This window comes from Pongo abelii, chromosome 2 (assembly GCF_028885655.2).
Source record: "Pongo abelii isolate AG06213 chromosome 2, NHGRI_mPonAbe1-v2.0_pri, whole genome shotgun sequence".
Classification (NCBI taxonomy): Eukaryota; Metazoa; Chordata; class Mammalia; order Primates; family Hominidae; genus Pongo; species Pongo abelii.
This window is the reverse complement of record NC_085928.1, coordinates 19,002,379-19,026,697: the sequence shown is the minus strand read 5'-3', so window position 1 is coordinate 19,026,697 and position 24,319 is coordinate 19,002,379. Positions and strand designations below refer to the sequence as shown.

At 39.3% G+C, this 24,319-nt stretch overlaps 1 protein-coding gene across 6 annotated transcripts in view; it reads right to left on the bottom strand.

Annotated features, from left to right (window-relative positions):
- IGSF11 (immunoglobulin superfamily member 11) overlaps positions 1-24,319 on the bottom strand; it is a 290,534-nt gene that overhangs the window by 264,510 nt on the left and 1,705 nt on the right. For 4 of the 6 annotated variants that reach the window (XR_008523583.2, XM_054551467.2, XM_054551473.2 and 1 more), the window contains exon 2: positions 9,821-9,942. The gene's annotated coding sequence lies outside the window, so the exon portion shown is untranslated. The remainder of the gene's footprint in view (positions 1-9,820; positions 9,943-24,319) is intronic. The other 2 variants (XM_054551472.2, XM_054551469.2) reach the window with 1 other exon arrangement.

Below are 24,319 nucleotides of genomic sequence, written 5' to 3'. Positions count from 1 at the left end.
TCAGTCATTCATCTCTGACTGACCTGGAGGTCCTGTCCAAGCAGGGAATAAAGCAGTCTTAAAGTGCCTGAAGGCTGGAGGCATGATATCTCACACAGAACCCTTTGGCAAAGCATGAAAGACTACTGTCAAAACATTTAAGAAAATCTAACCAACTATCAGGTAGCCACTAAATTATACTAATCCAAGAGTGATCCCTAGAATGCCAGGGCTTAAAAACAAAAGGAATAACTTAAAAAAATAAAAGCAGCAAAGAATTGTGGCCATACACTACAACACAGCAAGGAATCAGTGAAATGGCTTCTTTGTCTGGGGTATATACCCTGGTTCTTTGTCTTGGCTGAGAAAGAATTCAGAACATGGACACACATGAGGAGTGGATTTAGGAGTGGAAGGTTTAATAGACAAAAAAGAAGACAGAGAAAAAAGGTTTCCTCATGCTGAGAAAGCAAGTCTCCCAAGAAAAAGTCTCTGGTTTGCAGTGGAATGCAATCTATTGTGTACAGAGGCTTAAGGAGGTGGTGATTGATTTACATAGGGATCAGGGGATCAGTTTGACCAAGTGTGCCATTTACATAGCCCGTGAAAAGACTGGCCTCCCACCCTAACCTTTTATTATGCAAATGTGGCTTCTACCTGGTGGGTCGCCGTGATACCTGTACAGGTTTTATCTGGAGGTTGCCATGACACCAGCACAAATGGTGACAAGGAAAAGAGGGCAGGAGACACCATATTGAATGTACCTGGCTTCCAGGTACAGCTGATGGAATTTACATATAAAAGCTCCTAGTTTGCATAACTATGACTTACTCTTCAGGCTGCTTTCTGTTAGAGAAGAAATGGTTTGGGGCTGCTTTTTAATAAAGGAAAATTCTACTGAGAACTATTTTACCCTTTCTGACTGCCTAAAACTAGTATCTTAATAACTCCTGTATTATCATGACCTATAGAATTAATACAGAAAAATCAAACAGAAACAAATAAGCAACAACAGGAAAAACCACAGCCAAAATGGCAATAATGACAAACCTTAGTGGGTAGAAGAATCTGATATCAGAGTTGTTAAAATATATTTTCTAAAATGTCCAGCTTTCAACGAAAAATTATGACACTTATGAAAGAAACAGGAAACTATCACATGTACATTGAAAAAAGCAACTAATAGAAAATATCCATGAGGGGACCACTTTGGATTTAGTAGAAAAAGATGTTAAATTAGCTACTATTAGTGTGTCCAAAGAGGTAAAGGAACCATGAGTAAAGAGCTAAAGGAAGCCAGGAGACTGTCTCAACAAATAAAGGATAGGAATAACGAGATAAAAATTATTAACAGGAACCAAATGAAAATTCTGCAGCTGAGAAGTACAATAACTAAAATGAAAACTGTATTATAGTGTTTTAATAGCTGATTAGAGCAGGCAGAAGAATTATCAAATTTAAAGATAGGTCAACTGAAATCATTCAGTCTGAGGAGAAGAAAGAAAAGAGAATGAAAAGAAGGGGAGCAGAGCCTCAGAGATATACAAGAAACTACCAAGTATACCATATATGCATAATAGCGGCCCAAGAAAAAGAGGAAAAAGAGAATGGGACTGAAAGAAAATTTGTGACTAAAAACTCTGAGTTGATAAAGATAAATGAGTCTGTAAATCCAAAAAGCTCAATGAACTCCAAGTAGAACAAACTCAGAGATTCCCACCTAGACATATTCAAGTCAAATGGAACAAAGTCAAACACGAAGAGAGAATTCTGAGGGTGGCAAGAGAAAAACAACTTACCATGTACAGGGAATCCTCAACAAGATTAACAGCTGACTTCTTATAAGAAACCATGGGGGCCAGAGGACAGTAGGACAAGATCTTCAAAGTGTTAAAAGAAAATGACAGTCAACTAAGAATTCTGTCCAAAGAATCTCTCATTTAAAAATGAAGAAGAGAGGTGAAGCAAGATGGTGGAGTAGAAGGTTGCACTAATTGTCCCTCATGTAGGAACATCAAATTTAACAAGTATCTACACAAAAAAGTACCTTCATAAAAACTAAAAATCAAGTAAGCACCACATAGTACCTGATTTTAATTTCATATTTCTGAAAGAAGCACTGAAAAGGGCAGGAAAGACTGTCTTGAATTGCTGATGTTACCCCTTCCCAAACTCCTGGCAGCAGCTGCATGGCATGGAAAATCTGTGCACTTGGGTAGAGAGAACACAGCAATTTTGGGACTTTGCATTGAACTCAGTGCTGCCCTCTCACAGAAGAAAACAGAAGCGAACTGTATATCGCTGATGCCTGCCCACAAAGAAAGCATTTGGACTGGCCCTAGCCAGAGGGAAATTGCCCATCCCAAAAAAACTTAAGTTCAAGAAAGTCTTGCCACTGTAGGCTGAAATGCACTGGGGCCCTAAATAAACTTGAAACGAAGTCTAGGCCACAAGGACTGCAACTCCTAGGTGAGTCCTAGTGCTAAGCTGGGCTCAGAGCCAGTGGACTGGGGGAGCACATGACCTACTGAGATATCAGCCAGGGCAGCTAAGGGAATGCACATACCACCCCTCACCCAACTGCAGGCTGTACAGCTCACAGTTCCAAAAGAAACTCCATCCTTCCTCTTGGGAGAAGATAGAACTTTGTCTTGCATTTTGGGTACCAGCTCAGACACTAGGATGGGGCACTGGGCAGTCATGAGGCCCTAGCTCTCAGACATTTCTAGACATACCCTAGGCCAGAAGTGAACCCACTGCCTTGAAGGTCCCATCACCTGCTGACTAAGAAGCCCTTGGGAACTGAATAACCAGCAGTGATACCCAAGTAGTACTCTGTGAGTCTTGGGGAGACTCTCAACCATGCTGGCTTCAGGCGAGACACAGCATATTCCCGGCTGTGCTGGCTACGGTGAGAGGCTCCATCTCCTTGAGAAAAGCAGAGGGAAAAGTAAAGGGAACTTTGGCTTGCATCTCAGGTACCAGCTCAGCCACAATGGGGTAGAGTACCAGTTGGGCTCTTAAGAATCCTGATTCCAGGCCTTGGTTCTTGGATGGCATTTCTAAACCCATGCTGGGCCAGAGGGAAGCCCACTACTCTGAAGAGTGAGTCCCAGCCTGGCACCATTCACCACAAGCTTCCTGAAGAGCCCATGCACCTTAAGTGAACACTGGTGGATGCCTGGCAGTACTCTCCGTGGGCCTGTGGTGGTAGTGGCCACAGGGTCAGGTTCCTTTGCCTGTGTAAAGAGGTGGGAAGAATGGGAAGGACTATGTCCTGTTGTTTGAGTGCCAGCTCAACAGCAGTACAAGAGAACACCAAGTAGATTTCTAAGGTTTTTTACTCCAGTCCCTGGTTCCTGGACAACATCTCTGGACCCACCTGGCACCTGAGGTAACTCACTGACCTGAAGACAAGAACTCAAGCTTGACTAGCTTTGCCACTTGCCACCTGCTGATTGTACAGCCCTAGGGCCTTGAGCGAACATAAGCAGTAGCGAGGCAGTGATTACAGCAAGCCTTGGGCAAGATCCAGTGCGGTATTGGCTTCAAATATGACCCACTGCAGCAGTCCCAGTGGTGATGGCCACAGGGGTGCTTCTGTCTTTCCACTCCCAGTTCCAGGAAGCTCAGCACAGAGAGAGAGAGAGAGAGAGACTGTTTGTTTGGGAGACAGAAAAGAGCACAAGAGTCTCTACCTGGTAATCCAGAGAATCCATCTGGATGTTATCCAAGACTTCCAAGGTAGCACCTCTATGACTCTACAAGAACCACAATGTTACTGAGCTCGAGGTGCCCCCTAATGTAGATATGGCTTAGGTCACAATACCCAAATCCTTTTGATTACAGGGAAAACCTTTCTGAAAAGGATGGGTACAAATAGGCCCAGACTGTGAAGACTACAATAAATACCTAAGCCTTCTGCCCAGACGCCAAGGAACATCTATAAGCATCAACACCATCTGGGAAAACATGATCTCAACAAATAAGCTAAATAAGGCACCAGGGACCAATCCTGGAGAAACAGAGATATGTAACTATTCAGACGGAGAATTCAAAATAACTGTGTTGAGGAAACTCAAAGAAATTCAAGATTTCTTTGAAGGAATTCAGAATTCTATCACAGAGATAGAGAAGGAATTCAGAATTCTATCACATAAATTTAACAAAGAGATTGAAATAATTAAAATAACCATACATTCTGGAGCTGAAAAATGAAACTGAAATATTAAGAAACACATCAGAGCCTTTTTTTTTTTTTTTTTAAGATAGAGTTTCTTGTCACCCAGTCTGGAGTGCAATGACGTGATCTCGGCTCACTGCAACCTCCACCTCCTGGGTTCAAGCGATTTTCATGCCTCAGCCTCCCAAGTAGCTGGGATTACAGGTGCCGGCCACCATGCCTGGCTAATTTTCATATTTTTAGTAGAGACAGGGTTTCACCGCATTGGCCAGGCTGGTCTCAAACTCCTGACCTTTGAGTTCAAGACCAGCCTGGCCAACATAGTCATCAGAGCCTTTTAATGGCAGAATAAATCAAGCAGAAGAAAGAATTAGTAAGCTTGAAGACAGACTATTTGAAAATATACAGTCAGAAGAGAAAAAAGAAAAAAGAATAAAAAATAATGAAGCACACCTACAGAATCTAGAAAATAGTTTCAAAAGGGTAAATCTAAGCATTATTGGCCTTAAAGAGGAGCTAGAGAAAGAGATAGGTATAGAAAGTTCACTCAAAGGGATAATAACAGAGAAGTTCCTAAACCTAGAGAAAGATATCAATATCTGAGTACAAGAAGATGATAAAACACCAAGCAAAGAAGACTACCTCAAGGAGATACTAAATAGTAATCAAACTCCCAAAGGTCAAGGATAAAGGATCCTAAAAGCAGCAAGAGAAAAGAAATAAATAACATACAATGGAACTCCAATACTGGCAGCAGACTTTTCAGTGGAAACCTTACAGGCCTGGAGAAAGTGACACAAATTTAAAATGCCAAAGGAAAAAAACTTTTACTCTAGAATAGTATATCTGGCAAAAATATCTTCCAAACATGAAGGAAAAATAAAGACTTTCCCCGACAAACAAAAGCTGAAGGACTTCATCAATAACAGACCTGGTTCTACAAGAAATTCTAATGGGGGTACTTCAGTCAGAAATAAAAGAATGTTAATGAGCAATAAGAAATCATCTGAAAGGGACAGCAGTGCCAAGATGGCCAACTAGAAGCAGCTGCATTTGGAGGCTCCTGTTATGCGCGTCCGTATAAGAGACCAACCGAGCAGACTTAGTATGAAGAACAAGGCTGTTTATTCACTTGGGTGTATGTGGGCTGAGTCCGAGAAAGGGGTCTCCAAAGGATGGTGGGATTATCATTGGTTCTTATAGGTTTGGGATAGGCAGTGGAGTCAGGAGCAATTTTTTAAGGGCGGGGTGGATGTTACAAAGTATATTCACAAGGGCGGGGAGGAATGTTACAAAGTACATTCACAAGGGCTGGAAGGTGCATTGTCACAAGGGCAGGGAGGAATGTTACAAAGTACATTCATAAGGATGGGAAATATCACAAAGTACATTATCACAAGGGCTGGGGAATGTCACCATGGCCTGACTATGGTGCGGCCAGCTCAGAGGACTTTATAGCTCCCATCAAAAAAAATCATAATACGTGTGTGAATCCTTCACCGGCAACCAAGCTATCCAGGTTCTCTCATCAAAATTGAGTAGAAGGCTGGCATGACCCATGGAGAGAACGGAGAGCAATGTGGTGCTACAGCCCACCTGAGAGCCACATGGGGAAGGGGAACCACCTCTCCCCAGCCAAGGGAGGCGGTGAGTGAGCATGCTACCCAGCTGGGGAAATGGTGCAACCCACAGATCAGAAGATCCCACTCGTGAACCCATGCCACCGGGGCCTAGTGTCCCAGTCCTGGAACGCGTGGATTCTTACAGCCTTTCAGCTGGAATCTGCTTAAGCCTGCCAAACTCCTGGGGGAAGGGGCGACCAGCACCGGCTGCTGCTGCCTGCTGTCTAAGCTGTTTGAGCTCCTTGAGGGAGGGGCAGCAGCCAGAACTGGGACTCACAACTGCCTAACATGCTAAGTTCCCTGGGTAGGAGAAGGGTGACACCCATTTCTATAGCTCCAGGCTGCGCTTTTCCCCTGCTGGAGCCAGGGAGGCTGGACGGCTTGGTCCCAAGACTTGTCCCCACAGCCGAACACACTGGCTATGGCAGTCAGCAGCCAGAGTGCCTCTTCAGGTCTAACCCTGAGCAATCCTTCCTCAGTTGGTGGGGCTTCCCTGCAGGATCTCCAATAACTCCAGCCAGAGGCTCAGGGACAGAATTCAGATCTCCCTGGGCCTAAGCCCCTAAGGGGAGGGGTGGCTGCAGTCTCTGCAGATCAGCAAACTTAGCTGATCCTCCTGGTGGTTCTGAGGAATCCAGGCAGCCCAGACAAGTGGGTTTCCCCCCGCAAAACACACCCTCTCCACCAAGGGACAAAGTGCTTCATTAAACGAGTCCTGCTCCCTGTACCACCCAACTGGTTGAGCACTCCAACAGGGGTTGTCAGACACTCCATACAGGAACGATCCTACTGGCATCAGGTTGGTGCCCCTTGAGGTCAGAGGTCCCAGAAGAAGGAGCAGGCACCAATCTTGGCTGCTCTCCAGCCTCCTTGAATGATATTTCCAGGCACGGGAGCAAATCAGATAAGGCCTGAAGCAAATCCCCAGCAAACTGCAGCAGCCCTAAAGAAGAGGAACCTGACTATTGAAAGAAAAACAAGCAGAAAGCGACAACAACAGCATCAACAACAACAACAAAAAGGCATCTACAAAAACCCCATCCAAGGGTCAGCAGCCTCAAAGTCCGAAACTAGACAAACTCACAAAGATAAGAATCAATGAAAAAATGCTGAAAACCCAAAAGGTCAGAGTCACTCTTCTCCAAATGATTACAATGTCTCTCCATCAAGGGCACAGAACTGGATGGAGGATCAGATGAAAGAATTGACAGAAGTAGGCTTTGGAAGTTGGGTAGTAAAAAACTATGATGAGTTAAAGAAGCATGTTCTAACCCAATGCAAAGAAGCTAAGAACCTTGATAAAAAGTTAAAGGAATTGCTAACTAGAATAACCAGTTTAGAGAGGAACATAAATGACCTGATGGAGCTGAAAAACACACACAAGAATTTCGTGAAGAATACACAAGTATCAACAGCTGAATCAACCAAGCAGAAGAAAGGATATCAGTGTGAAAACCACCTTATTGAAATAAGACATGCAGACAAGAATTTAAAAAAAAATGAAAAGGAATGAACAAAGCCTCCAAGAAATATGGGACTTCATAAAATGACCGAATCTACAATTGATTGGAGTACCAGAAGGAGACAGGGAGAATGGAAACAAGATGGAAAACACGCTTCAGGATATGATCCAGGAAGATTTCCCAGGATATGAACTCCTGGGAAGATCCAGGAGAACTTCACCAACTTTGCCAACATGCAAATTCAGGAAATACAGAGAACACCATTAAGATACTCCACGAGAAGATCAACCCCAAGACACACAATCATCAGATTCTCCAAAGTCGAAATGAAGGAAAAACTGTTTAGGGCAGCCAGAGAGAAAGGCCAGGTCACCTACAAAGGGAAGCCCATCAGACTAACAGCAGACCTCTCAGCAGAAACTCTACAAGACAGAAGACATTAGGAGCCAATATTCAACATTCTTAAAGAAAAGAGTTTTCAACCCAGAATTTCATATCCAGCCAAATGAAGCTTCATAAGCAAAGGATAAATAAAATCCTTTCCAGACAAGCAAATGCTAAGGGATTTCATTACCAGCAGGCCTGCCCTGCAAGAGCTCCTGAAAGAAACATGAAATATGGAAAGGAAAAGCTGGTACCAGCCACTGCAAAAACACACCAAAATATAAAAACTAATGACACATGAAGAAACTGCATCAACTAGTGTGCAAAACAACCAAAGAGCATCATGATGACACGATCAAACTCCAAACATAACAATACTAACCTCAAATGTAACTGGGACTGGGCACAGTGACTCACACCTGTAATCCCAGCACTTTGGGAGGCCAAGGCAGGTGAATCACCTGCAGTCAGGAGTTTGAGACCAACCTGGCCAACATGGTGAAAATCCATACCTATTAAAAATACAAAAATCAGCTGGGTGTGGTGGCAGGTGCCTACAGTCGAGCTACTAGGGAGGCTGAGGCAGGAGAATTGTTTGAATCTGGGAGGTGGAGGTTGCAGTGAGCTGAGAGCATGACACTGCACTCCAGCCTGGGTGAGAGTGAGAAAGAAAGAAAGAAAAGAAAGAAACAGAGAAAGAGAGAGAGAGAAAGAGAGAGAGAGATAAGGGAAGGAAAAGAAAATGTAACTGGGCTAAATGCCCTAATTAAAAGACACAGACTGGCAAAAAAGGAGTCAAGACCCGTTGGCGTGCTGTATTCAGGAGAACCATCTTATGTGCAAAGACACACACAGGCTCAAAATAAAGGGATGCAGGGAAATTTACCAAACAAATAAAAAGAAAAAAAAAAGCAGGGTTGCAATCCTAGTCTCTGACAGAACAGACTTTAAACCAAAAAAAGATCAAAAAAGACAAAGAAGGGTATTACATAATGGTAAAGGGAACAATTCAACAAGAAGAGCTAACTATTCTGAATATATAGGAGTGTAAACTAGTTCAACCATTGTGGAAGACAGTATAGCAATTCCTCAAGAATCTAGAACCAGAGATACCATTTGACCCAGCAATCCCATTACTGGGTGTATTCCCAAAGGAATATAAATCATTCTACTATAAAGACATATGCACATGTATTTTTATTGCAGCACTATTTACAATAGCCAGGACATGGAACCAACCCAAATTCCCATCAATGATAGGCTGGGTAAAGAAAATGTGGACATATACACTATGGAATACTATGAAGCCATAAAAAATGAATGAGATCATGTCCTTTGCAGGGACATGGATGAAACTGAAAGCCCTCACCCTCAGCAAGGTAACACAGGAACAGAAAACCAAACACCGCATATTCTCACTGGTAAGTGGGAGGTGAACATTGAGAACACACGGACACAGAGAGGGGAACAACAACATCAGGGTCTGTTGTGGGGTGGGGGTGAGGGGAGGGAACTTAGAGGATGAGTCAATAGGTGCAGCAAACCACCATGGCACACATATACCTATGTACCAAACCAGCACGTTCTGCATACATGTATCCCGTTTTTTTTTTTAGAAGAAATAAAGAAAAATAAATCATCTAAAGGTATAAAATTCACTGGTGATAGTAAGCACACGGAAAAATACACAGAATATTATAACACTATAACTGGGGTATGTAAACTACTGTTATCTTATGTAGAAAGACTAAAAGATGAACCAATCAAAAATAATTACTAAAATATGAGCCATTTGAAAATAATAATTTTTCAAAAAATAGTACTATAAGATATAAATAGAAACAACAAGAAGTTAAAAAGCAGGGGGATGCAGTTAAGGTATAGAGTTTTTATTAGCTTTTTGTTTGTTTTCTTATTCAAACAGTGTTAAGTTGTTATAAACTTAAAATAACTGATTATAAGATAGTATTTGCAAGCCTCATGGTAACCTCAAATCAAAAAACATACAATGGATACACAAAAAATAAAAAGCAACCATGTACAATGGCTCATACCTGTAACCTCAATGATTTGGGAGGCCAAGATAGGTGGATCATTTGAGCCCAGGAGCTCCAGACCAGCTTGGAAAATATAGTGAGACACTGTCTCTGAAAAAAATTTAAAAATTAGCCAGGTGTGGTGGCACATACCTGTAGGCCCAGCTACTCAGGGAGCTGAGGTGAGAGGATTGCTTGAGTCTGGGAGGTTGATGCTGCAGTAAGCCATGATCACACCACTGCACTCCAGTCTGGGCAACAGACCAAGACCCTGTCTTTAAAAAAAAAAAAAATTTAAATTAAAAAAATCAAAAGCAAGAAATTAAGTCATACCACCAGAGAAAATCACCTTCACTAAAAAGAAGACAGAAAGGTCTGGTTTCTGTTCCAAGATGGCCGAATAGGAACAGCTCCAGTCTGCAGCTCCCAGCATGATCAATGCAGAAGATAGGTGATTTCTGCATTTCCAACTGAGATACCTGGTTCATCTCATTGGGACTGGTTGGAGAATGGGTGCAGCCCAAGGAGGGTGAGCCAAAGCAGGGCAGGGCGTTGCCTCACCCAGGAAGTGCAAAGGGTTGGGGGATTTCCCTTTCCTAGCCAAGGGAATCCATGATAGACTGTACCTGGAAAATCGGTACACTCTTGCCCATATACTGCACTTTTCCCATGGTCTTAGCAACCAGCAGACTAGGAGATTCTCTCCTGTGCCTGGCTCGGCAGGTCTCATGCCCACAGAGCCTTGTTCACTGCTGGCACAGCAGTCTGAGATCGAATTGCAAGGCTGCAGCCTGGCGGGGGGAGGGGTGTCTGCATTGCTGAGGCTTGAGTAGGTAAACAAAGTGGCCAGGAAGCTCGAACTGGGCGGAACCCACCACAGCTCAGCAAGCCCTACTGCCTCTATAAACACCGCATCTGTGGGCAGGGCATAACTGAACAAAAGGCAGCAGACAACTTCTGCAGACTTAAACGTCCCTGTCTGACAGCTCTGAAGAGAGCAGTGGTTCTCCAGACAGACTGCCTCCTGAAGTGGGTCCCTGACCCACATGTAGCCTAACTCAGAGACACTTCCCAGTAGAGGCCAAAAGACACCTCTCTGGGACGAAGCTTCCACAGGAAGGATCAGGAGGTAATATTTGCTGTTCTGCAATATTTGCTGTTCTGCAGCCTACGCTGGTAATACCCAGGCAAACAGGGCCTGGAGTGGACCTCCAGCAAACTCCAACAGACCTGCAGCTGAGGGATCTGTTAGAAGGAAAACGAACAAAGAGAAAGGAACAGAATCAACATCAACAGCAAAAAAATCCTCACCAAAACCTCATCTGTAGGTCACCAACATCAAAGACCAAAGGTAGATAAAACCACAAAGATGGGGAGAAATCAGAGCAGAAAACCTGAAAATTCTAAACACCAGAGCGCCTCTTCCCCTCCAAAGGATCACAGCTCCTTGCCAGCAACAAAACAAAGCTGGACAGAGAATGACTTTGACGAGTTGACAGAAGTAGAGTTCAGAAGGTCGGTAAATAACAAATTTCTCTGAGCTAAAGGAGGATGTTCTAACCCATCCCAAGGAAGCTAAAAACCTTGAAAAAAAGGTTAGATGAATGGCTAACTAGAATAAACAGTGGAGAGACCTTAAATGACCTGATAGAGCTGAAAACCATGGCACAAGAACTTCGTGATGCGTACACAAGGTTCATAGCAGATTCAATCAAGTGGAAGAAAGGATATCAGTGATTGAAGATAAAATTAATGAAATAATGAGAAGACAAGATTAGAGAAAAAAGAGTAAAAAGAAGGGAACAAAGCCTCCAAGAAATATGGGACTATGTGAAAATACCAAATCTACGTTTGACTGGTGGACCTGAAAGTGATGGGGAGAATGGAACCAAGTCAGAGAACACTCTTCAGGATATTATCTAGGAGAACTTCCCCAACGTAGCAAGGCAGGCCAACATTCAAATTCAGGAAATACAGAGAACACCACAAAGATACTCCTCAAGAAGACCAACCTCAAGACACATAATTGTCAGATTTGCCAAGGTTGAAATGAAGGGAAAAAGGTTAAGGGCAGCCAGAGAGAAAGATCACGTTACCCACAAAGGGCAGCCCATCAGACTAACAGCAGATCTCTCGGCTGAAACCCTACAAGCCAGAAGAGAGTGGGGGCCAATATTCAACATTCTTAAAGAAAAGAATTTTCAACCCAGAATTTCATATCCAGCCAAACTAAGCTTCATAAGTGAAGGAGAAATAAAATCCTTTACAGACAAGCAAATGCTGAGAGATTTTTTCACCACCAGGCCTACCTTACAAGAGGTCCTGAAGGAAGCACTAAATATGGAAAGGAACGACCAGTACCAACCACTGCAAAAACATGCCAAATTGTAAAGACAATCAATGCTATAAAGAAACTGTATCAATTAATGGAAAAAATAACCAGCTGACATCATAATGACAGGATCAAATTCACATATAACAATATTAACCTTAAATGTAAATGGGCTAAATGCTCCAGTTAAAAGACACAGACTGGCAAACTGGATAAAGAGTCAAGACCCATCAGCGTGCTATATTCAGGAGACCCATGTCACATGCAGAGACACATATAGGCTCAAAATAAACAGATGGAGGAAGATCTACCAAGCAAACAGAGAGCAAAAAAAAAAAGAAAAAGCAGGGGTTGCAATCCTCGTCTCCGATAAAACAGACTTTAAACCAACAAAGATCAAAAGAGACAAAGAAGGCCATTGCATAATATTAAAGGGACCAATTCAACAGTAAGAGCTAACTATCCTAAATATATATGCACCCAATATGGGAGCACCCAGATTCATAAAGCAAGTCCTTAGAGACCTATAAAAGACTTAGACTCCCACATAATAATAATGGGAGACTTTAACACCCTACTGTCAATATTAGACAGATCAATGAGACAGAAGGTTAACAAGGATATCCAGGACTTGAACTCAGCTCTGCACCAAGCAGACCTAATAGACATCTACAGAACTCTCCACCCCAAATCAACAGAATATACATTCTTCTCAGCACCACATCACACTTATTCTAAAATTGACCACATACTTGGAAGTAAAGCACCCTCAGCAAATGTAAAAAAACAGAAATCACAACAAACTGTCTCTCAGACCACAGCGCAATCAAATTAGAACTTAATATTAAGAAACTCACTCAAAACCACACAACTACATGGAAACTGAACAACCTTCTCCTGAATGGCTACTGGGTAAATAACAAAATGAGGGCAGAAATAAAGATGTTCTTTGAAACCAATGAGAACAACGACATAACATACCAGAATCTCTGGGACACATTTAAAGCAGTGTGTAGAAGGAAATTTATAGCACTAAATGCCCACAAGTGAAAGCAGTAAAGATCTAAAATCGACACCATAACATCACAATTAAAAGAACTAGGGAAGCAAGAGCAAACAAATTCAAAAGCTAGCAAAAGGCAAAAAATAACTAAGATCAGAGCAGAACTGAAGGAGATAGAGACACAAAAAAAACCCTTCAAAAAATCAATGAGTCCAGGAGCTGGTTTTTTGAAAAGATCAACAAAACTGATAGAACATTAGCAAGACTAATAAAGAAGAAAAGAGAGAAGAATCAAAGAGGGGTGCAATAAAAAATGATAAAGGGGCTATCGCCACCAATCCCACAGAAATACAAACTACCTTCAGAGAGTACTATAAATACCTCTATGCAAATAAACTAGAAAATCTAGAAGAAATGGATAAATTCCTCGACACATACACCCTCTCAAGAATAAACCAAGAAGAAGGTGAATCTCTGAATAGACCAATAACAGGTTCTGACATTGAGGCAATAATTAATAGCCTACCAACCAAAAAAAGTCCAGGACGAGACGGATTCACAGCCAAATTCTACCAGTGGTACAAAGAGGAGCTGGTACCATTCCTTCTGAAACTATTCCAATCAATAGAAAAAGAGGGAATCTCCCTAACTCATTTTATGAGGCCAGCATCATCCTGCTACAAAAGCCTGGAAGAGACACAACAACTAAAAGAGAATTTTAGACCGATATCCCTAATGAACATCGATGCGAAATTCCTCAATAAAATACTGGCAAACCGAATCCAGCAGCACATCAAAAAGTTTATCCACCATGATCAAGTTGGCTTCATCCCTGGGATGCAAGGCTGATTCAACATACGCAAATCAATAAACGTAACCCATCACATAAACAGAACCAAAACCACATGATTATCTCAACAGATGCAGAAAAGGCCTTTGACAAAACTCAACAGCGCTTCATGCTAAAAACTCTCAATAAACTAGGTATTGATGGAACATATCTCAAAATAATAAGAGCTATTTATGACAAACCCATAGCCAATATCATACTGAATGGGCAAAAACTGGAAGCATTCCCTTTGAAAACTGCCACAAGACAAGGATGCCCTCTCTCACAACTCCTATTCAACATGGTGTTGGAAGTTCTGGCCAAGACAATCAGGCAGGAGAAAGAAAGAAAGCGTATTCAATTAGGAAAAGAGGAAGTCAAAGTGTCCCTGTTTGCAGATGACATGATTGTCTATTTAGAAAATGCCATCGTCTCAGCCCAAAATCTCCTTAAGCTCATAAGCAACTCAGCAAAGTCTCAGGATACAAAATCAATGGGCAAAAATCACAAGCATTCCTATACACCAATAACAGACAAACAGAGAGCCAAATCATGAGTGAACTCCCATTCACAATTGCTACAAAGAGAATAAAATACCTAGGAATCCAACTTACAAGGGATGTGAAGGACCTCTTCAAGGAGAACTAAAAACCACTGCTCAATGAAATAAAAGAGGACACAAACAAATGAAAGAACATTCCATGCTTACAGATAGGAAGAATCAACATCATGAAAATGGACATACTGCCCAAGGTAATTTATAGATTTAATGTCATCCCCATCAAGCAAAATGACTTTCTTCACAGAACTGGAAAAAACTAAAGTTCATATGGAACCAAAAAAGAGTCCACATAGCCAAGACAATCCTAAGCAAAAAGAACAAAGCTGGAGGCATCACGCTACCTGACTTCAAACTGTACTACAAGGCTACAGTAACCAAAACAGCATACACAGATACACAGACCAAAACAGATACACAGACCAATAGAACCGAACAGAGGCCTCAGAAATAACACCACACATCTACAACCATCTGATCTTTGACAAACCTAACAAAAACAAGAAATGGGTAAAGGATTCCCTATTTAATAAATGGTTCTGGGAAAACTGGCTAGCCATATGTAGAAAGCTGAAACTGCATCCCTTCCTTATACCTTATACAAAAATTAATTCAAGATGGATTAAAGACTTAAATGTTAGACCTAAAACCACAAAAACCCTAGAAGAAAACCTAGGCAATACCATTCAGGACATAGGAATGGGCAAGGACTTCATGGCTAAAACACCAAAAGCAATGGCAACAAAAGCCAAAATTGACAAATGGGATCTAATTAAACTCAAGAGCTTCTGCACAGCAAAAGAAACTACCATCAGAGTGAACAGGCAACATACAGAATAGGAGAAAATTTTTGCAACCTACTCATCTAACAAAGGGCTAATATCCAGAATCTACAATGAACTCAAACAAATTTACAAGAAAAAAACAAACAACCCCATCACAAAGTGGGCGAAGGATATGAACAGACACTTCTCAAAAGAAGACATTTATGCAGCCAAAAAACACACGAAAAAATGCTCATCATAACTGGCCATCAGAGAAATGCAAATCAAAACCACAAGGAGATACCATCTCACACCAGTTAGAATGGCAATCATTAAAAAGTCAGGAAACAACAGGTGCTGGAGAGGACGTGGAGAAATAGGAACACTTTTACACTGTTGGTGGGACTGTAAACTAGTTCAATCATTGTGGAAGACAGTGTGGCGATTCCTCAGGGATCTAGAACTAGAAATACCATTTGACCCAGCCATCCCATTACTGGGTATATACCCAAAGGATTATAAATCATGCTACTATGAAGACACATGCACATGTATGTTTACTGCAGCACTATTCACAATAGCAAAGACTTGGAACCAACCCAAATGTCCATCAATAATAGACTAGATTAAGAAAATGTGGCACATATACACCATGGAATACTATGAAGCCATAAAGAAGAATGAGTTCATGTCCTTTGCAGTGAAATGGATGAAGACGGAAACCATCATCCTAAGCAAACTATCACAAGGACAGAAAACCAAACATCACATGTTCTCACTCATAGGTGGGAACTGAACAATGAGAACACTTGGACACGTGGCAGGGAACATCATACACCAGCACCTGTCGTGGGCTTGGGGGCTGGGGTAGGGATAGCATTAGGAGAAATATCTAATGTAAATGACGAGTTGATGGGTGCAGCAAACCAACATGGCACATATATACCTATGTAACAAACCTGCACGTTGTGCACATATACCCTAGTAAAGTATAATAATTAAAAAGAAAAAAAAGAAGACAGAAAGGAAAGAAAGAAGGAAGAGAAGACTACAAAATCAGAAAACAAATAACAAAACAGCAGGAATAAGTCCTTGCTTATCAATAATAATGTTGAATGTAAAGGACTTAACTCCTCAATAAAAAAGACATACAGTGGCTGAATGAATAAAAAGAAAAACATGACCCAATGATCTGTTGCCAATAAGAAACACACTTCACCTATGAAGGCACACATAGACTGAAAATAAAGGGATGGAAAGGATATTCCATGTCCATGGAAATCAAACAAAGAGCAGGAGTAGCTATATTTATATCAGACAAAATAGATTTCAAGACAAAAACTATAAAAAGAGACAAAGAAGGTCACTATATAAAGATAAAGGGATCAATTCAGCAAAAGTATATAACAATCGTAAATACATACGCACCTAACATGGGAGCACTCAGATATATGTTATTAGAGGTAAAGAGGGAAATAAACTCCAGTACATTAATAGCTGAAGATTTCAACACCCCGCTTTCAGCATTGGACAGATCTTCCAAACAGAAAATCAACAAAGAAACTTCAGATCTTTGTCTGCAGATCCAGATATAATCTTGTATTTGGAAAAACCTTGGGACTCCACAAAAAAACTATTAGAACTGCTAAACAAATTTAGTAAAGATGCAAAATACAAAATCAACATACAAAAGTCAGTAGCATTTCTATATGCCAACAGCAAGCAATCTGAAAAAGAAATCAAGAAAGTAATGCCATTTACAATAACTAAAAATAAAATTATATATCTAGTAATTAACTAAAGTGAAAGATCTCTACAATAAAAGCTATAAGACACTGATGAAAGAAATTGAGGAGGACACCAAAAAACGGAAAGATATTCCATGTTCATGGATTAAAAGAATCAGTATTTTTTAAATGTCCATACTACCCAAAGCAATCTATAGATGTAATGCAATCCCTATCAAAATACCAATTATATTCTTCACAGAAATAAAAAAAAATCCTAAAATTTATATGGAACAACAAAAGATCCAGAATAGCCAAAGCTATCCTAAGCAAAAAGAAAAGTGGAGGAATCACATTATCTGTCTTCAAATTATACTACAGATCTATAATAATCAAGATGGCATGATACTGGCATAAAAACAGACACATAGACCAGAGGAACAGAATAGAAAACCCAGAAGTAAATCTATACATCTACAACGAATTCATTTTTGACAGTTTCCAAGAACACACATTGCGGAAAGGACAGTCTCTTCAATGAATGATGCAGAGAAAATTGGATATCCATATGCAGGAGAATGAAACTTGACTCCTATCTCTCACCATATAAAAAAATCAAATCAAAATTAAAGACAAATCTAAGACTACAAACTACGAAACTACTAAAAGAAAACTTTGGGGAAACTCTCCAGTACATTGGACTGAGCAGAGTTCTTAAGTAATATCCCACAGGCACAGGAAACCAAAGCAAAAATGGACAAATTGGCTAAAATCAAGTTAAAAAGCTTTTGCAGAGCCAAAGAAACAATGAAGTGAATAGACAACCCATAAAATGAGAGAAAATATTTTCAAACTACTCATCTGACAAGGGATTAATAACCAGAATATATAAGGCACTCAAACAACTCTATTGGAAAAAATCTGATAATCCAATTAAAAATGGGCAAAAGATCCAAATACACATTTCTCAAAAGAAGACATACAAATGGCAAACAGGCAAATAAAAAAGTGCACAACATCACTGATCATTAGAGAAATGCAAATCAAAACTACAATGAGATGACATCTCTCCCCAGTTAAAATGGTTTTTATCCAAAAGACAGGCAAAATTGAATGCTGGTGAGGATGTGAAGAAAAAAGAACCCTTGTAGACTGTTGGTGAGAATGTAAATTACTTTCACTATGGAGAAAAGTTTGGAGGTTCCTCAATAACAAAAAAAAAAACTAAAAATTGAGCTACCATATGATCCACAATCCCTCTGTTGGGTATTTACCCAAAAGGAAGGAAATCAGTATGTCAAAGAGATATCTTCACTCCCATGTTTATTGCTGCACTATTCACAATAGCCAATATTTGGAAGCAACCTGAGTGTCCATCAACAGATTAATGGATTTTTTAAATGTGGTATGTATATACAATGGAGTACCATTTAGAAATAAAAAAAGAATGGGGCCAGGTGCAGTGGTTCACACCTGTAATCCTAACACTTTAGGAGGCCAAAGCAGGCAGATCACTTGAGTTCTAGAGTTCGAGACCAGCCTGGCCAACATGGTGAAATCCCATCTCTACTAAAAATACAAAAATTTTCTAGGCATGGTGGCACATGCCTGTAATCCCAGCTACTTGGGAGGCTGAGGTCTGAGAATCGCTTGAACCTAGGAGGCAGAGGTTACAGTGAGCTGAGATTGTGCCACTGCACTTCAGCCTGGGCAACATAGCAAGACTCTGTCTCAAGAAAAAAAAATGGGATCCTGTCATTTGCAACAACCTGGATGGAACTGGAGATCATAATGTTAAGTGAAATAAACCAGGCACAGAAAGACAAATTTCACATGTTCTCGCTTATTTGTGGGAGCTAGAAATAAAAACAATTGAACTCATGGAGATAGAGAGTAGAAGGATGGTTATCAGAGGCTAGGAAGTGTACTGGGGAATTGGGGAAAGTGGGGATGGTTAAGGAGAACAAAAGCACAGAAGGAATGAATAAGACCTAGTATTTGCTAGCACAACAAGGTTAGTATAGTAAAAAAATTAATTCTACATTTTAAAATAACTAAAAAAGTGTAATTGGATTGTTTAAGACACAAAGATAAATGCTTGAGTTGATAGATACCCCATTTACCCTGATCGGATTATTACACACTGCATACTTGTATCAAAATATCTCATTTAACCCATAGATATATACACCTACTATATAACCAAAAAATATATATAAATAAAAATGAAAAAATAGGTTATATATTTCCTGGTAAATAAAAACTGACATAATCACTATCAAACCATCCTGCCATATAAAATACTAAAATGAGTCCTTCAGGCCAAAATGAAAGCATACTTGATGGTAATTCAAATCCATGTAAAGAAATAAAGAGCACCAGTAAAGGTAAGTACATAGGTATTTGATATGTTTTGGCTGTGTCCCCACTCAAATCTCATCTTGTAGCTCCCATAATTCCCATGTGTTGTAGGAGGTACTCAGTGGGAGATAACTGAATCAAGGGGGTGGATCTTTTCCGTGCTGTTCTCATGAATAAGTCTCATGAGATCTGATAGTTTCAAAAACAGGAGTTTCCCTGCACAAGCTCTCTTTTTGCCTGCTGCCATCCATGTAAGAGACGTGACTTGCTCTTCCTTGCCTTCTGCCATGAGTGTGAGACCTCCCCAGCCACACCTCTAAGTCCATTAAACCTCTTCATTTTGTAAACTGCCCAGTCTTGGGTATGTCTTTATCAGCAGTGTGAAAAATGGACTAATATAGTATTATAAAAGACATTATAAACACACTTTTCTATCTAACTCTTTCCTTCTCCTACCTGTTTTAAAAGATAACAGCATAAATCAATTATAATAGCTGTGTGAATGGATTTATAACCTGTAAAGATGTAATTTGTATGAAAATAATAATACAAAGAATGGTGAAGGGAACATAGATATACTGGAGCAAAGTTTTTGTATAATACTGAAGTTACATTAGTATAAATCCAAACAAGATTATTTTAAGCTAAGATTAAACTAACTGTAATACCCAGATAAATCAGAAAGAAGATAACTCCAAAAATAGTAAAATAAACAGCAATCGAATTTAAAAGGTACACTAGGAAATATCTATTTAACACAATAAAAGAAAGACTTGAGGAACAAAAAATATATGACATATATAAAATAATAAACAAAATAAAACATGTATATCCTACTTATAAATCAAAAGGCAGAGATAGTCACAATGGACCCTCCCCACCAAAAAAACCAACTATATCACTACGTATGTACTGTCTACAAGAGACAAACTTTAGATCAAAAGACACAAATAGGTTGAAAGTAAAAAGATTTTTAAAAATATGGCATGCATGAAGTAATCAGAGAGAGCTGGAGTGGCTATACTACTGTGAGGCAAAATAGATTTTAGGACAAAAATTGTTACTTGAAAAAGTACATTTTATAATGATAAGAAGGTCAATCTATCAGGTATATATAATGATTATAAACACATATGGCCCTAACAACAGAACCCCAAAAATATGCGAAGCAAAAACTTACAGAATTGAAGTGAGATATGGATAATTCAAGAATATAGTTGGAGACATCAATACTCCACTTTCAATAATAGAATGAACAACTAAGGAAAAGATCAACCAAGAAAGAGAAAAGACTTAACTAACACTATAAATCCACTAGACCTAACAGACTTCTAGAGAACATTCCACCCAACCGCAGCAGAATATACATTTTTTTAAGTGCACATGAACATTCTCCAAGATAAACCATATGTTATACCATAAAACAAGCCTCAGTAAATTTTAAAAGATTAAAATCATACAAGGCCAGACACAGTGGCTCATGCCTATAATCCTAGCACTTTGGGAGGCCGAGGAGGGTGGATCACCTGAGGTCTGGAGTTCAAGACCAGTCTGGCCAACATGGCGAAACCCTGTCTCTACTAAAAATACAAAAATTAGCCGGGCATGGTGGCACATGCCTGTAATCCCAGCTACTCAGGAGGCTTAGGCAGGAAAATCACTTGACCCAGGAGGCAGAGGTTGCAGTGAGCAGAGACCATGCCATTGCACTCCAGCCTGGGCCACAGGAAACTGTCTCATTTAAAAAAAAAAAAAAATCATACAAAATATATTCTGCAATCACAATGAAATTAAAAGATAAATCAACAGAAAAAAATTTAGAAAAATCAGAAATATGTGGAAATTAAACAATACATTCTTAATTAACCAATGGATTAAAGAAGAAATCACAAAAGAAATTAGAAAATACTTTGAGATAAATCCAAATGAAAACACAACATACTAAAACTTATGGGATACAGGAAAGCAATGCTTAGAGGAAAATTTATTGCTATAGAGGCCTATATTTAAAAAACAACAAAGGTCCCAAATCAATAGCCTAATTTTCCACCTTAAAAAACTATAAAAAAGAGCAAACTATACCCACACCAAGCAGAAGGAATGAAATAATAAAGATTAGAGGGACGTTAATATAATGGAGAATATAAAATGAGAATATAAAAATGAAAGAAAAATAATTTAAAGGTGTTTTCAAAATATCAGCAAAATTGATAAGCTTTTAACTAGGTTGACCACATTAAAAAAAACTCAAATAACTAAAATAAGTAATGAAAAAAGGGATATTACAATATAGATTATCTATATTATCTAATATATTAGATACATTAGATAAAATATCTAATATATATTTCTAATATCTATATATCTAATATAGATATATATTATCTAATACAAATGGGCACATTCTCTGAAAGGCTTAAATATCAAAACTACTGTGCTACCATGTTTATTGCAGTATTATTGTGAATAAATAGCCAAGATATGGAAATAACCTAAGTATCCATCAACAGAACTCTCAGGACGGAAAAGTGGATATAAAGAGGGCATTCCTCAAAAACATTGAAAGGCAACCTCCTGGCATCTGGGTAAAAAAGACTAAAATCATGGTTAAGTAACGGACACACTGAAAGCTTGGGAGGAAAAGCTGGGGAGAGAGATTATTTGAATAATTAGTGTATCAAAAAGTTTCTGGCCAGGCGGGGTGGCTCACGCCTGTAATCTCAGCACTTTGGGAGGCCAAGGCAGGCAGATCACAAGGTCAGGAGATCGAGACCATTCTGACTAACACGGTGAAACCCCGTCTCTACTAAAAATACAAAAAATTAGCCGGGCATGGTGGTGGGCGCCTATAGTCCCAGCTACTCAGGAGGCTGAGGCAGGAGAATGGCGTGAACCTGGGAGGCGGAGCTTGCGCTGAGCCGAGATCACATCACTGCATTCCAGCCTGGGCGACAGAGCGAGACTCCATCTCAAAAAAAAAAAAAAAAAAAAAGTTTCTGAATGTATTGGACATCCACAAAAGCACATGCATACCCACAGAATGATGCATGTAATATGCAAACTGTCCAGACTTTACCTTTTGTTTTTTTATTATGAAGTATGCAAAGAAACAAGAAAGTATGGCTAGGAGAAATTAAAATAAACTGCTACTAAGGAAGCACAGATATTGGACCAAAACTTTAAATCAACTGTCTTAAAAATGTTCAAAGAGCTAGGGGAAGATAGGTTAATTGAAATTGTTCAGCCTGAAGAAAAGGAAGAAGAATGAAGAAAAATTTATAGCGCCTCAGAGACCTATAAGACACCCTTAAGTGTACCACTTGTGCATGGTGGGAGCTCCAGAAAAAGAAGAGAGAGAGAAAGGGAAAGAAAAAATATTTAAAGAAGTAATGGCTGAAAATGTTACAAATTTCATAAAAGAAATGAATGTACACATTCAGGAAGCTCAACAAACTCCAAAAGAATAACATAAAAGATCCACACTGATACCTGACAATAAAACTTTCAAAAGAGAAAGACATTTTGAAAGAGAAAATCTTGAAAGCAGCAAAAGAGAAGTGATTCCTCACATATAAAGATACTGAAGGTGAACAGCCAATTTCTCAGCAGAATTGATGGAAGTGAGAAAGCAGTGAGACAACATATTTACAGTTGAAAAAAATACCATCAACCAGAAATTCTACATTCAGCAAAACTACCTTTCAGAAATAAAGAAATTAAGACATTCCCAGATAAACAAATCCTAAGGAGTTCATCTATAGTAGGCCTGCCATACAAGAAATTCTAAAAGGATATCCTCAAGTAGAAATGAAAGATATAGTAACTTGAAGCCATATGAAGAAATAAAAAATACTGGTTTTGGTATCTATATAGGTGATTTAATAGCAAGCATGGTATTTTTAGTTTGAACCTCTCCTTATGTATGATTTAAATGATGGATGTACAAAATAATTATAATAAATCTATGTTAATAGGCACACACTGTATAAAGATGAATTTGTGACAACAATAACATACAAAAAAAGGAGAGATAGACATGTATTATATAAGAGCAGGGTTTTGTATACCATTGAAGCTAGGATGGTTTTAATTCAAAATAGGCTGTTATAAGTTTAGGAGGCTAATTGTAATCCCTAAGTAACTACTAAGACAATAACTAAAAACATATATACAGAAAAGGAATGAGAAAGGAATCAGCATGATACACTATAAAAAAAATCAACTAAACACAAAGGATGGTAGTAATGGAAGAACTGAGGAACAAAAAAGATATAACATATAAAACTAAATAGCAAAATGACAGAAGTAAGTCCTTCCATAGCAGTAATTACTTTAAATGTAGATGGATTAAGCTTTCCAATAAAAAGACAAAGATTGGCAGAATAGATTTTTTAAAATGTAATCTGACTATATAGTGTGAGATTCTTTTTAGTTTCAAAGACATTAATAAGTTGAAAATATAACTATGGAAAGAGATATTCCATGCAAATAATAACCAAAAGAGAGCTGGAGCTGCTATACTAATATCAGACAAAATAGACTTTAAGTCAAAAACTGTTATGAGGGATGAAGAAGTGCATTATATATTGATAAAAGCATCAATTAAACAAGAAGACTTTATTTCTTCTTGTTTGTAATAGTTATTTATAGAAAATAATTATTTGTAGAAAACAACAAGCTCAAATTACATGAAGCAAACATTGACAGATTTGAAGGTAAAAGCAGACAGTTCTACAATAATAGTTGGAGATTTTAATATCCCACTTTTTTTGTGTGAAATAGGGTGTCACTCTGTGGCCCAGGCTGAAGTGCAGTGGCACAATCATGGCTCAGACAGCCTCAACCTCCGGGTCTCAAGCAATCCTCCCACCTCAGCCCACCAGTAGCTGGGACCACAGGTGCACACCACCACACCCAGCTGATTTTTTGTGTTTCCCACTTTCAATAATGAGTAGAACACTAGACAGAAGACCAGTAAGAAAATATAGGACTTGAACAACACTATCAACCAATTAGACCTAACACATATGAAGAACATTCCACCCAACAATAGCAAATACACATTCTTTCCACGGAA